At 36.5% G+C, this 15,856-nt stretch overlaps 1 protein-coding gene and 1 long non-coding RNA gene across 3 annotated transcripts in view; one reads left to right on the plus strand and one right to left on the minus strand.

Moving 5' to 3' along the window:
- ADK (adenosine kinase) overlaps positions 1-15,856 on the minus strand; it is a 276,073-nt gene that overhangs the window by 111,616 nt on the left and 148,601 nt on the right. The window lies entirely within an intron of this gene.
- LOC137859829 (uncharacterized) lies at positions 8,426-10,466 on the plus strand. Its single transcript, XR_011098580.1, has 2 exons — positions 8,426-9,289; positions 9,821-10,466. It is a non-coding gene; the product is annotated as an uncharacterized lncRNA (long non-coding RNA).

A 15,856-nucleotide genomic window follows, 5' to 3' on the forward strand; every position in this document is an offset into this window, starting at 1 on the left:
GAGAGCTTGAAGCATCTGAAGAATACCAAGGAGTTAAAATTATATAAACTTTAAGTTATTACGGGCTGCTTTCCAGAAAGCAAGACTTCCAATGCTTGAGCATGCAAGCCAGATTTCATTTCTGGCTCTATCTCACAGTGTTGTAATAGTTTAATTCAGTTGAACTAGAGATTCTCATCTGCTATTAAGAACAAGAGCAAGAACAATAGAAGTGTTTTATAAACTGCAGCAAAATTAATTTGCAATTGGTGAGAGATAGTAAAATCAATAGTGTCCCACAGAAATTCTACATCTGTCTCTGTTGGCTTTTGCAAGTGCTGCTGAAAAAAAAAACAAACAAACAACAAAACACAGCAGCATTAAAGTTTTTTGGTTGTTTTTTTTTTTTTTTTTTTTTTTTAAATAACATTGTATCTGCCAAAGATTTTTATTTGTTTTTATCTGAAGTATGTGTTAAGGCCAGTTGTGTGATAGGAAATGAAGGTTGCATTGACTTTCTCTAAGAGTATTTTAAAGTCTGGTTATCTGATCTCTAGAATAAATTTACCCTGAGATAAAAATGAATGTTATTTCTCATGTCTGAAAAAGAAGATTTTAAAAACTACAATTGCACTTGTATTGTAACATAGAAAATATTTTAAACTATAGAAAAAAACAAAACAAAACACAAAACTGTGAACTATATAATGCAAGTACAAGCCTGGTATCTTTAGAAAAAATAAAGCTCAAGACTGTGAGAGATTCCAGCCAGAACAGAAAGAAACGTGTGCACAAATACCTGCCTGTGCACATGCGTCTAATACCACAGTACTCTTACTTAGATAGCCCTTGCTTCTTGAACACATCTATCATGCAATTATCTCCCCTTTGAAGCATTGTTCAATGAGTAAGTCTTGGTGTTGGGACAGCAAAACAAAAATTCCATTTTTAATATCTTTACATATCATTATATTAATACAGAACATGCTGTTGGTAGACACCCCTAATTTCTTCAGAAACACAATTAATAGTTTCCTTTCTGAGCACATTACAGTCATAACAGGGACAGATGGGACCCATGGGTATATCAGATATATAACTTGTAGTAAATACAAATGGAAATACTTGGCTGAAGCAGCTATCCCTGGGGGCAAATGGTCAACAAGGCAAATAATACTAATACTTTGTGCTTATAACAGGAGCTCGGAAAATTTCACAAGCATTACTGAATTAAACCAAACAGCAAGCTTCCAAGCCAAGGTTCTGCAAAATCTTCTAATGGAACAGTCAGGAATGAACAATCAGGAATCCAGGACTTTTTCGTGGCTCCATACTCTGCACTATGTGCCTCAGGTTCCCTGAGAGGTCCAGACAAGGCCGAGTCTGGAGAGCCCTTCCTGTCCTGGTACACACTGGAGGAACTAGAAAGTAGTCCGATGGATGAGCAACCACAATGAAACCCATCCGGTAAGACAGTGGCAATAACAGCAAAGCCTTCAGGAACACATTCAGAAAAGGAGAGCTGATAAACAGAAACTCTTCTTATGCCAGCATTATTTTTTCCTAAGAGAAGTCTAGGAGTTTACCAATAAGCTAAGCTTTTCAGTGGTGAGCTAAGAGGAGCAGCAACAAATATGTGAAACATCTTCCTACTTTTTTTTTCTATTACATGGAATTTTCTGATATCTGTTTTACAAAATGAACCCAAAAGTATTAAGTGAAAATGACTGAAGAACACATATTGAAAAAAATACTAAATAAGAATGAAACTGCTTGCCATTCTTAGAAAACTGAACAGAATAAAATCAAATAGAAAGGACCCTCCTTATTTATTTATTTAGACTAGTAAGCACTCAAGTGATTTGTCTCTGAAGGATGAGGACTTTAATTTATAGTTCTAAGAAAATGCAGTTTTCTCAATTGCATTTTAGTAGCTTAAGCCACTAAACCAGTTCCTTATGTGCAGAACAATAACGGTCTGATTTTGTTCAAGTTAAATAAGAGTTTGTCCAACTTTTAATGGGGTAGAAATAGCCTGTAAGACACATTTTGTACAATCACTTAATATCAAGATAAACTCCACTTAGATTTTATTTATTCTTCTAAGGAACTACACATAAACAGACAACATTTTGCCAAACACACACCACGATAACTTTTTTCTCATTAACTCAAAAACATTCTAAACTGCAGAGAGAAAATACTAACAGACCTATGAAAAAACAGTATTATCTATTGTTGCTAAAAATAAGCTGCTGTTTCTGAATCTGTTTTACATTATTATAACCTGAAAACATACAGGAGTATTTTCAGCAGAGAATTTTATCTTGCAAATACATTAATACAGTAAGTAATTTTCCACACCCCCTCTCCCAACCACAACTTTCATCCCCTCTTAGGCTGCGCGAAAGGAATAGGTTACTATGACACAGTTAACAATTCATTTTACTCGAGCTAACGATAATTACTCTGCAATCATCACTTATTTACTAACATGTAAACGCTTGTTTTAGTTATGGAATTAATCATAAAACACATAAGGTATTTAATATTATAATTAAGTATAGATTTATTAATGACACATAACACTTGTAACTAATTAATGCACACAGTTAATCATTAAGTATCTTGCTAAGTGCTTATTAGGGTGTCTCTCTCTGTGGACAGCTGAGTTTTCCCTTTGTCATCTGCCTGGTGCCTTTACATTTCAAGAAAGCAAGAAACAGAGAGGAAGGTAAGACCTCTGAGTAAATTATTTTGTGTCATGACTATTCAGCTTTCATTGTTCTACTGCTTCACAATTAGAAAACAACCCAACAGCTCCTGTCCTGCAATGCTTCCCATCTCATAATTTAAAGTCTCAAAAGCAGGAAGTTCTGCCAGACTCAGATAACTCATACTTTGTTTTAGAATATACATGCTTTTTTTTTTTAAAAAAAAAAAAAAAAAAAAAAAAAAGAAAAGGATTTCCATACAAAAGTATTTCTTACTTAATGACTTCGCCTTTTATTAAGGAAATTTCCTCTACATGGGAACAGTGCACTACACCTCAAGAAACCCAAAGTTTCTCATCTACACTTGACATGTATAGAATTTAGGGTGGCTGTGCATCCTGTGCAGATGGGCTGCTGTTTCTTATTAATAGAGTTTTATTATTTATTCATGTTGTGGTAATGTTCAAAGTCTCTGATCTAGATCACGTCATTATAGTACAGGTGATCTAAAGACTGACTTAATTCCTATCCTAAACTACTAACTTACTAAAAAAAAGCAAGTGAATGAGATGCAAAGTAAGATCATCACAAACATCCTATTTATTACCCACTTGTTTTATATCTTCCATAAATTCACTATCGCCTTTACATTTCTTCCTCAGACACTGTAAAAACCTGTTAAAAACTACGCCTATTTTTCCATTTCATTTTTTTCTTGTAGATGTGAATATAAAATAAGAAAAATTAAAAATCAAAACACCGTACTGCACCAATTCAGCAAAACCCTTCACCAACTGCTCAGCTTACTTGTTTGCATTGTGCCCATGGAGAGCTGTACAACTCTCCCCCAGCCTCTCTGCAGCTCCAGCTACCTCCTCCTGCTCCAGCAGGAGCGACGGCTCGTGTCACGTCTGCTTTGCTCAGGGTTTGAAACTAGGGAGTTAGGTCACCGGTCACTCCTGGTGCCTTCTGAATAGGCAGTCCTACACACAGAGCATTCTTCTGCCTTGCCCTCGTGAGTGATGGCACTAGCCCTACTGCATGCCTTTCTCCCTAACAGCTACTTAGGGGTTATACTTCTTCCCCTTTTTTAAAAATGCTTTTTAAGTCTAAACTTTATTGCAATTAATATTTTTAGTATGATTCACAATTTAAGCTTAAAGTCTACCCTCCTAATTGTTAACTCCTCGATCTTTGCCCCTCTTCTGCCTTGTGATCTATTTCTGCAAGTTCCCTCTTTTTGCATATACTAAATAATTGGCCAACATTAATAAAACCGTACAAGTGTTTGGAAAAAGAAACAAAGTTCAAGGATCGGGACAAAAAAACACTGCAAATAATTGGACACATACAGATATTTCCATTGCCTCTGAAACCTGCACATATGATAGGGCTTTGTTTGAAAAGTTCACTCTAATAGTCTTACAAAATTAGCAAGTACCCTTATGAGATAATTTCACTGGTTAGGGGAGGCTTAATTAGCATTTTTAAAATAACATATTGAAATTTAGAACTGATAGATCGCATATCCTTTATCAACTGCAGAAAACCTGATTCTAACCTACTAAGATGATTTTACTCCATGTATGAAATGACTACTTCTGTAAAGAACCCAAATGTTTGAGTGAAACCAGTGACATGTTTTATCAGAAAGTCAAATGATATGTAGCTGCTTAGCATGTTTGGGGAGGTAGGTTTTTTTTTTTTTTTTCTTTAATTCCCAATAATATGGTAAACATACAATAATATTTTAATATTTTGTCATGAAGGTACCTTCCACTACTGCAAATGCTGAAGTAAATCTTAGTGATATTAATGTGTAATTTATATGACAGTAGCTACATGATAGATGTCCAGAGCACATGAGATCAAAACACTGAAGCACTCATGAGCACATGCATGTCATTATCCTAAGAGAAACAGTATGCTCCTTTTCCACTTCTGAAGAAATGACTCAAGTTGCAATCCACCAATATAAAATTTTACTTGAAAATAATCAGGCTGCTTTCTCACTACGAGGGAAACTAGCAATATGACCATCTACCAGGCATTTATTTATTTTTTTAAAACTCATGATGAATAAAGGCTAACAGATTGCTAAAGTGACTGTGTTCACATTGTCCAGAGATGTCTGCTTTGACCAGAGACCCTGGAGATATAAATGCATGCTTATTTCCCCCTTAGAAAACAGGGCATAAATGGATTGCGAACAGTGCTCTGAACTCACTAGTGTAACACGAGCATGTGTACAGCAATAATAGCACTGTAATACAGAGTTAAAACCTCCTAATAGTAACCAGTGAATGTGTGAAGCACGCAAGATAAATATATATATATATATTATTTTTAAAGGAAGACGTGCATGTTTGTGGGACTAGTACAACAATCTCTCACTGCAGTATTGTCCCCCACCCTAAGATACCATCAAATGAGTAAATGACACTCATCCAGACTCTTTGCCATGCCCGCACGATTTGGAATCCATGAAACAAGGCAGGACATTAAATGAAACAATTACATGGTTGATGAACAAAGACACTAAGACTGATAAAAATGGCAATCCCAGCAAATAATGATAACTTTGCACATACAGAAAATTCTACTAGGAGAACACACTTTAAAGCATGTCTCACTTTTTCAGGGATGCTTTCTTACTTTGAACTATTATAGGCATCTTTCTATCCAAACAACATGTGCAAAGGCAAGCCATAGGCTTCACCCAGTTCACCCAGTGTCTTCACTTGTATTATTGTGAACATTTTAAAATGAGTCTAGGGTACCCCCAAATAATTTTTAATTCAATAATGATTGTGGTACAACAGAATAAGGATACTAGTGATAATATACTCACAGAAAAAAAGCACTTTTTGCATAACCCTCTCTAAGCTGAGTGATATGTTGCTGTTAGAGTGAAACATATGAGGTTCATTTCAGATTTTAACTTTCTTGTGCTAAAGATTTTTCCAATCATCTTTTTTGGCAAGAGCTGATGGGCAATATATACTGCCTGAATTAGTGCTACTAATTGTACTTACTCTGCAAAAATATATATATTCAACTCCTAGTGAAGGTCTGCTGGATGAAATAAAGGGGCATTTTTCAGTTCTACATTTGTTCTTATATAAGCTATTGGTTTTACTTTCCCACAACTAACCATCAGGTGTTCACATCTATAGTGTTCTGCCAGAACTCCTCCTCTCCACGGCTTTGTAATAGCTAGCTTACTACCTCTACCAAAACCAAAGGTAAAAATGGCAAATGGAAACAAACTTTTTTTCCTGGACCTATACTAAACACCAAGAGGATATTTTCATGGAAGTATCATAATATCATTATCTTGTGCCTGTATAACAATGAGCTCTTATTATGAACCACTCTCATATGAACCACTTAGCATTTATCCACACTGAATTTAGCCTGCATTTTATTTTCCTCTCATTCAGTCTCACGGGGTCCTTCTGCCTTTTTTTTTTCCATAGTTGGTTTCCATCTTGGATCAACATATTAAGTATCTTGCCATTACAAACTCATCACCACACTGCTCACCTCCTTTCCAAGATATTAACACATAAAGAACAGACTCCTGAAGAACTTTATTGGTAAACGCACAGATTGTGAGAATTGGGCACTTATTCTTGCCCCTTTATTTTAGCTAATGACTTTTCCATGCCACAAGCATCCCAATACAATCATGTTTTCTAGTTTCCATAATGTCTTCTAGTGAAAGTATCTGACTAAAACCTTCTCAAAATTTGTATTTACCTACAGACACTGTAGGTAAACCTGCCTAAATTTTGTCATATGGCTCAGGGGTAAACTTTTGAATTCAAGTTCACCTATCATCCTCACTTACTATGCTTTCAGTTGCATTGAAGAGCAGTCAAGCATTCCTCTAAAATTAAACTAAGCACTAATGGGTGTTCAGTCCATCCAGCCAGAAAGTAACTATTCCAAATGTCTTCTGCTTCAGTCATGCCAAGCATAACATGGGTGTCTGGTCTTCTGAATGGTTTTGCTTTCAAGATCACTCCTGTTGTATGGCATTCTTGCTAATGTAAGATGTTGCTGTATTACTTTGTTAACTCTTACATGTTTGTCCAGTCTGTCCACCTCCACAAGTCCTTTAGGTATCTCCCTTTGCAGAAGCCCTCCTGAATTCCCCCTAGTGCATTATACTTAGACTATTTAGACATAGATTGATTAACTCTATTTTATTATAGTCTCTGCTTGATTTGCCTGGTAAAATCCTCAAGCTTACATGCCTATAATTCCCTGGAAACCTCAGGGATTGCTCTAGCAACAAGATTATCACTAATAATCTAAAAGTAAAATAAATGTTTAAATACTTGCTGGGGAAAATATTAATTTAGAGATTCCTTTGTGTATGATTAGAATGATTAGAATCCTCAGACAGCTTTTTTTTTTTTTTTTTTTTAAGACAAACATCTTTTCAAGGAAAGGAAATGATAGAGATGTTTATGTGTTGGCCTCAGATAAGATGGTAATGGATACAGTTGCCAATCAAACCAACAGAAAGTGTTCTTGTACCTTAAGCATATTTTCCTTTGTAACTCTCCCTTTCCCTCCTCCCTGCCCCCCAAAAAAAGTTTTTTTTGAATTTGTTTTTAAATTAAGTATGCTTATGACTGAATTGATACAAACATGCACTACAGACATGAACAGAGTCATGTAGGTTTCTTCTACATCAACATTCAGGAAGGGAACAATTCACCTCTGTTCTTCTGCTACCACGCTACATACTGAGCTTGTATTTTCTGGCAGAAGGATGAAATACAATTGCATCACCTCTCATTGCCACAAAGCTGCAGCCTAAAGACATGTGGTACCTATTAAACACAGTAAAAACTATTGAGAAAGTCAGAAGCAAACACATCTGACCAGTATAACATTTAACAATTATCAATACCTAAGGAAAAAAGACCTAATGGCTTTATTTAACAACGGTTCTGAAAAAAAAACGGTTCAGTGGACAGAAGGCCTTCTTCAATCAATGCTTCCTTACTTGTAAAGACAAGGTATTTGTTGTTTCTGAAGTGTTTCTATCAGATCTATGCCAGTCATGATCATCCCTGGTTTGGGTATCTGACTAAGCCTGGTTTGGATGAAGAGCTGGCTGCATACATGAGCCACCAATGCAGCTGTGGTGGTTCTTGGCTGCAATGAAAGCATCTACTTGCTTCTATGTTTCTTAACTGGGATCTTCTGTGTGCAACAACTGTTATTGTAGGCCTTTTATTCCTCTTAAGTTTTCAGTGGAGGCTCTTGCTGTCTAATTTTACATGTGTTTTGTGTTAGTCATTTGCAATTACCTAGGTTACCCCCATCTCCTCATTACTCCTCATTACATTATCATAATTGAGAGTTGACTAATTGAAACCATAGGTGCAGTTTTAGAGCAAGACATACTTTTTTTTTCCTGCAATAATACACAACTCTCCCTTCCTTATGAGGAAACCATTGTAAATTCACAGCCAGTGCTCTTCAGTAGACATCTTTTAAATATTGAACCCACGCCACAATTCAGAGGTAGACTCAATGGCCTGGTATGTACAGGAATTATGATTTTCATCCCCTTCAGCTCCATGTCACCCAAAATATTGGGATTCACAAACAGACTAGACACAATACCACATCAGGAACGCATAATGCAGGCGGTACAATGGAGAAGGTGCATCTACCTTTGCACCTCATGTAATTTTTCGCTCTGCCAGGGGATGGGTAAGAGCATTTCAACATATGCCACAGTAGTGCTAATTGCTGCTCTAATGCATGGTAGTTACCTTTTTTTCAATAGCTGTTCTACAGCACAGAAAACAGAGTTGAAAGTGCTCCATCCTTTCAGGCACAGATGCTCCCAACCCTCCCCCAGCAGACTTAAAGGCTGTGGTTTGGGAAGGCCATGGGAGAACCTGGCTTAAGGGGTTTGTTCCACTGCCTTTGAAGCCGAAGAGCTACTGCACAATGTCTCACTACAAACCTGCCCTAGCACAATGTGCATAAATAAAGGCAATTACAATTGTATAAATATTTTTAATGTGAAGTTTTCATCTCATTATGCCAAATAGAGAACAGAAAAAAATAGGCATATTTCTTTAAGATCTTTCAAATTTAATACTTCTGTGTATATGCCACATTACTTGGCTGCTACAAAACCATCTACCCACACTTCGATATAAAGATATATTTTAAAAATAAGTAGCACATTAGTGACTTGCAAATCCAAACATAGTAACCTACCAGCATAATGGTATTAGGAGAGGGGTCAATAAATACACCTCAGATATATCCTTTTTTCTGTATTAAAAATGTAAATGAGACATAGACAGAGATAGGCCATGGTTACTTGCACACTTTTACCATCAGCAGTGTTAGGGCAAGTAATTTACAACCTTCACCTCCCCAAGTTGCTCATTAATAACCCTATACTACTGCCTATTTTAAAGGATAACTGCTTGTGAGATAGCAAGGAGATAGGGTAAAAATAATACAGATTATTTTTTTATTTTCTTCAGTTCCTTGCTTCAACTCTGAGTGCAGCCCAACAGACCATACAGCTAGACCAAGTGAGCGCATAGGTAAGGACAGGGAGAAGATGCTCAGGTACACTGCCCTCACAAGAAATGCACACATGTCCTTGATTGAAATTTTGGCAGACACAAAGATTTAAAAATGCCGCTGTCGTTTGTTTTTAAGACTAAATTGTCTGTCACGGAAATATAGTAAACACTTCTCTAAAAGAGTGAACTTGCATATAGTTACATAACCACACAGCAATTCTTTTTTCCAAATGACAAAATTAGTTGGGGCAAAATCTGTAGCTTATGGCCTGCACTTGTACAAGAGGTAGTGCAAGCATTCTTGTGGAACAAATCCCTGGTGACAGCTGGTGACAGACACAGGGGAAGGAAGCAGGTAGACACAGCACTGCTGTCTCTCCTCCTGGCTTGTCTTTGTGACGCCTGCCCGCTTCCCACTGCCCGTGGCCTCACAGGCCCAGCAGGCCTCAGGACAAGCCCAGCTGCCCCGGCTGGCACCCAGGGGCCTTGTCTTCCCTGAAAACCAGTTAGATTCCTAATGATGTTTCCCTTTGTGCCATTTCTTAACAGGGTTTCTTTCGAGTGTGAAGTCACTCTCATGGATTCATGCAACCTTGAGCATTTATGAATTACTCGACCTGCGCATCTCCATTTTTTTCAGCTAGGCGAAGTCTACTTGTTTCAGCCGCCTCACGCATTTCTGCCTTTGGTGTGTCCCTCCCTGCTGGCTGGAGCAGGTCAGGCTTCCAGCCTCCTGAGGGGTGAAATCGCATCCTGCTCCTCACAACCCATTCGCCACATGTGAGATAAAAAACACTATTATATTAACACACACAAGATGAGTGAATACAGCCCATCTCTAGCTCTGAAGTGACAGCAAACGAATATGGAGATGAATGCTCATTTGGGGAGATAAGCAAGCACAGGCACTGGAATTGGAGTGAGGAAGTGCACTGTGAGATTTCTTTCACAGTCAGAGATTTGTGTGCGTAGTTTGTACAGGTACACACCTGGGATATAGTCAAAGGCTTAAGTTGGCAGTAACTTTTATGGACTGCAGTTTATCTTCAAAATGTCTGTTTATAATGTACATACTAAGAAAACCTTAAACACTGTAGCAGGGAGTGCTACCAATAAGGAGTAAGTAAGGTATAAAACATTACACTTCTCAACTCATCTACAGCATCTGAGTGCTATTACGTGATGTATTTTGGAGCATCCTTAAGATGAGGGAGATGAGATTAACTGCACTCACAGGTGCGACTGAAGCTATATAGAAAACAGCAGCTCTAGCCAGACTTCTAAAACTGTTTTCTAAATCTGAAATTAGCACTCTCACGTACTTGTGAAATACTTGCCCACTATATTATCATTTCCCAACTACTTCTCCCAGTTCCCCCAGGTAATGGCAGCTTTCCAGATAAATTAACTTATAATATGTTATGGGAACGTTGTTATTTCAGGTCAACATTTTCAATATGAACTCATTGTCTCCATGAAGCAAAGAAATATTATAATCCATTAATATCTCTTTCAACAAAAAGGATGAAATCTTCCCCTGGTTAGGCTGATAAACACTTTGGTGTCAAAACTAAGCCTCTTTATCATGATAACCCAGAGTAATGGTCTGCTGCTCCAGGCACTTTATCTACTTTACAGATGAAAAATCAGTTCTACTTTCATGGAATTAGATTAATGCCATAACAGGAAATACTTCTGGGGCTGAACTTGCTTCATGCCTTCAAAGCTGGCTGTAAATTTAAAATACTTCCTGAACTCAAAAGATAAGACAGGAGAGAAGGAAAAAGAAAAACAGTGGAGTGACCCTCTTTCTGAAGAAAAATATTGCTTCCTGAAAAAGCTGTCGAAAGCTACTTGCTAAGGGCATTGTGCTCCAGAAGGCCCAGGGCAAGTCTAGTTTAGTCGAACATGGGGATTCTGGGTATATATCAGACACTTGCCATAAATCTGTTTCTTCCATAATCCCCTCTGATAAACTTTTCTTTTCTCAGTCATCTTACTTGGCAAAAGCCGAAGTAATAACTTTCTCAGCTTTTAGCAAATACAAAACAGCTTGCTATTTTATGTACAATATTTTTCAAGGATTACAGTTTTGCAAACTTTGAAAAATGCTGACCCCAGGCCTTAAAATTGAATTTCAACTCTGAAAGTGGACAACAAGCAGCAAATTCAATAATGCCTTATATATAAATAGCTTTACAATAAAAGATGTAAGGCATTCTTGAGTGTAATTTCACATTTATAGTAACAGAACCTTATTGAAGTACAATACAAAATATTACTACAAAGGCAGACTTTGGGGAATTCTGTGTTAAGTTTGCCAGGACAGAGAAACTGAAGTAACCTTTCCCATCAACCAATGTTAAGGAGGTTTTTTTTGTTTTTGTTTTTGTTTTTGTTTTTTTAACTTGTTAGACATTTAAATACATGCAACGTCACACCGCAAAAAAAAAAAAAGATTGAATATGTTAGTAAATTGTACAAGTAGTGAATAACAATAACATTTAAATAATCAGAGTCTTGAACGAGAGAATCTGAGGAAGATAATACACGTGATTTCCTTGCATTAGACACTGAAGAATGACTCTGAATAGACTGCCACTTGCGTCTATATGGGCCAACAGTTTTATGACTTGTAGAATCCTTTTTCCATTTTATTTTTGTTGTACTCCCAGTACATTCCTGCTGTTGGAGGAGAAAAAGCACTTACATCTTGCATCCCCGTTCAGACTTCAACTCTACTATTACTAGCCTAAAAGCACATGGGTTTAAGGGTTCATTCCTGCGCCCAGGCACTCTCCCCTTGACCATGAAGCAAAATTGTTATTTTAAAACAGTAAACAGGAAAGGAAGCTTATTGACCAGAACAAATATAAAACCAGCACAAAGGAACGGTCATCTATCTGCTTGTAAGGGTTCTTGTACAGACTTCCATGCTACTTATCATGAGCTGCATGGTATTTCTGAATGTGAACATTACTTCTAGGTTTAAAGAGCCCATCCACAAATTGCCATCAGCTTTCAAAGATCTCGTCAGATCCACAAGAGTTATAGCCTGCAGCTCTATACTCTACTGACCTCTAAGCATCAATTTCATCAGTAAGAATAACCACAGAGGTTTGCTAAAGATGAGCAAGAGATGAGAGAATGCTGTGCAAAGGCTGTGCAAGTAATGCAACCAACTGAATTTTATTACAGTATGGTGTAAAGCATGCAATTACACTTTTTTTTTTTTTTTTTGTGCATGTGTGTGAGATCAGGTAGAAGCTGAAGCAATTGTTTAATTGTTCAGGGAGACTGGAACAAACCAAACACTTTTCTCAGCTTATAGATTTTTAATTGAGATTTTCACAAATTGTAATTTGATGTATTATTCTACTAGATCTTTCTGTAGAACAAGACTGCATGCTGAAGTAAACCAGCATCACAGCAATATCTACCATTTAGACACCAACTCCATCTTTGACCTTATGGTATGCATAGAGTCCAGCAAATATGAAGACTCCGGGGAAAAAAATAAAAAATTTTAAAGCATGGCATAGTTTTCATTAAAATCCTTTCACTATTACTTGTACCTTAAGTGCCAGTTATTTCTCCTATGTATAAAATCCATTTGTAATGGACAGTACTCCGAGATTTTTTGGTAAGACTGCAACTGCACTTTACCCATGCTCTTTTTGCTTACAAGTCTTCAGGATTAAGTGTATTTTCCTGAAGAACTTATGCTACGGAAGAAACATACTGCAGAATTCAGGGACAAACAAGCTTAGCACCAGCGAAATGCAATATTCCAAACTATCCTCACTCAAATAAAATAGTACTTAATTTTTTTTTATATTCAGGTACTACAATTGTCCTGTGCCCTAACTGTCTCATGAGGAACTGAAGGTGCATAGGACATCAGTTATCACTTTATCCTTCTAGGATAAAGCGGTCTTACTAAATAACATACTAGTGGCATTTAACCCCTTCAACAGCTATACTGATTGATGTAGATGGCTGGGGAAGACAGGTCTAGAGCACTAATGCTGTATGCATTTTTCCTACCGACACTTTACCCATAAGACACATGGAAACCACAGGAACCAAAGAAATAGAAACATTTTTTACAATTATGTATTATTTAATAGTATGAAGAACATCTGTCTCACTATGAAGTTAAATTTAAACAAAATGTTTTCTTCCATGAAATGGAAAATATATGAAAAAGCTAGTCATTATTTAAAAAAACATAAATCCTACATATTGTAACAAAAAACATCAAAAAGGAAAGCAATGGTTAAAAATACAAACTAATTTGTAAATCAAATAAACTTTTTGAATAATGCTTAAGAATACTAAGGAAGATCCCTGTCACAAAACTCTTAACCTTCACCAAATCTTTTCTCGGTTGTCATCCCTGTATCCCCCCATCCCCCCTCGCCAAGATCTTCTGATATTTCACTTTCAGCAACCATCAAACTATGATTTACTTTCACTATTTCCATTAATCTACTCATTAATTAATCTGCTCCACTAATCTACTCACGAAGTGCTGATCTGCAGCACACTTCAGTGCCTATCTGTAGCCTTCAACTTTATTACCAAACAGAAGAAATACAAAAAGCACAGAACAGCATCTTGTCAAACTTTTAAAACAGATACCTTGGTTGTTCCACAGGTTCCCAATTTTTCCACAGAGCTCAAGTAGGAAACAATTGCTAGCTAATAAGGATATTTATGAGTACATAAAGCAAGGAATTGTTACTGAACAAAAAGGAATACTGTCAATCAAGTTAAACAGTAAACTGCAAATAAGGTGAAGAAAGGTATTAATTCATGTGACTGAAGATTAAAAGTAATTACAGCATATTTCAAAATACTTCAGAGTTTAGTCAAACTGATAACACAGCAAATAGCATATAGCATCTATTATCAAGTCATGCAGATCTTCCACCAGGAGTTAAAGAGTGTGTGATACAAGTTAGCTTTTCTCTTGAATATGACATTAAAACCACGTGGTTTTGTCTCCTTAGAAGCAGGATTATTAACTGTCACAACAAGAGTCTATTAGTTTTAGAACTAGAGCAATAATCACTCTCTCTGGACTCTATAAAAAGCTATACTCCACTTTCTCCATACCTGGGCTTAATTTATTTTTTTTTCTTCTTTTCATTTAGGAATACTTGACTGAGTTTCAACTGCTGATACTGTTTTGACTTTCCAAGTATTTCTTCTTAACATTTTACTTATTAAGAAATGCCTCCTATTTTTTTTTTCTAAATCAATTTTTAATAGTATTATTGAAAATTACCTATTAAAGCCAAGATTTAATTCATGAAAAAAGCACAAATTTTATATCTAACTGCGTGAGAACATCCTTTATCAAGGGACTCAGACACGTGCTTATGCTTGCACACATTCAGTAACACCAGCAATTTCTTGCATATAACTTTACAACATTTACAACATCTTTGCTCTCTTTTATGAGACTTAAGATGCTTACTTTATAATTTCCAACATAATTATTGGGCAAAAGAACTCTTAACTAGAGGCACTTAATGTTAAGCTAATAGAGTGGTATGTGAGCTATATCTCAAGAAGGCGCAATGTGGGACTTCCAGATATAATGAAAATAAGCTGGCCAGAATATTACATAATGGCTTTAGCTTTTTCAATCCATTCTAATTTTTCAACCTTTCAGCAGCCGTCTCATAACAAACAGTTCTTTAACATGCACTTTTTTTTTTTTTTTTGAGGGAAGGATTTGTTTTGTGTTTTGTTTGATTAAAGCAATGCTAAAACAGAAATGTTATGTTTCGTTCTACAAATAAATGTTAGCTCCCATGTTGGGCTGCTGATGCTGACAAACAGGGTTCCTACAACAGGCTGTCCTAGTGCTTTGAGACACTGGTATGGAATGCCAGCACTCCAGAAATGTCAAATTTCCACTGAATTCCCCATGAAGTTACAAATAACACTGCACCCCATCTCAACTTTCACAACACTTTCTTGCATTCCCAGATATGTACTAGTTTTCCTTTTCATTCCTCAGCACAGACATTGATCTTGCTGTAGGCTGAAGACCACACATGAAAATACTGAGACAAAATAAGCCACACAGATGCACACAAATTTGGATATTCTGAATGAAAACGTGAATGACAGACACTGTAAAGCTAAAAAGCACACTTTGAGAATCCATTCATTAGTTTTTAACAGTTGAAAACATCATTAAGAAAGAATCAAGCTTCTTTGTGAAATGGATCCATCATGCAGAAACTTCACCGGGAGACTTCAGACTTATCAATTATTCACATGTGAAGGGAATTTTTATAAATTAACATTGCTCCTGTCTGAATGTTGTTATATTTCTGTGTTTAACAAGGTGTTACCTTCTTCCACCTACACTCCCTAGAAATGGAGCAAACATTTCAATCTTCTAATAAAATAGACAAACAAACAAAGTCACAGACATCTTGCTCTCCCTAAACTCTAAATCCTCAAGGTAATTAAGAAAGGCATTTCAAGGCTGAGGAAAAGCTGTATCTTCTACTTCTTGAATATTTGACTGGGAAGTTTATTACTTCAATTATTGTAATACAT

Source organism: Anas acuta, chromosome 7 (genome assembly GCF_963932015.1).
Source record: "Anas acuta chromosome 7, bAnaAcu1.1, whole genome shotgun sequence".
Taxonomy (NCBI): Eukaryota; Metazoa; Chordata; class Aves; order Anseriformes; family Anatidae; genus Anas; species Anas acuta.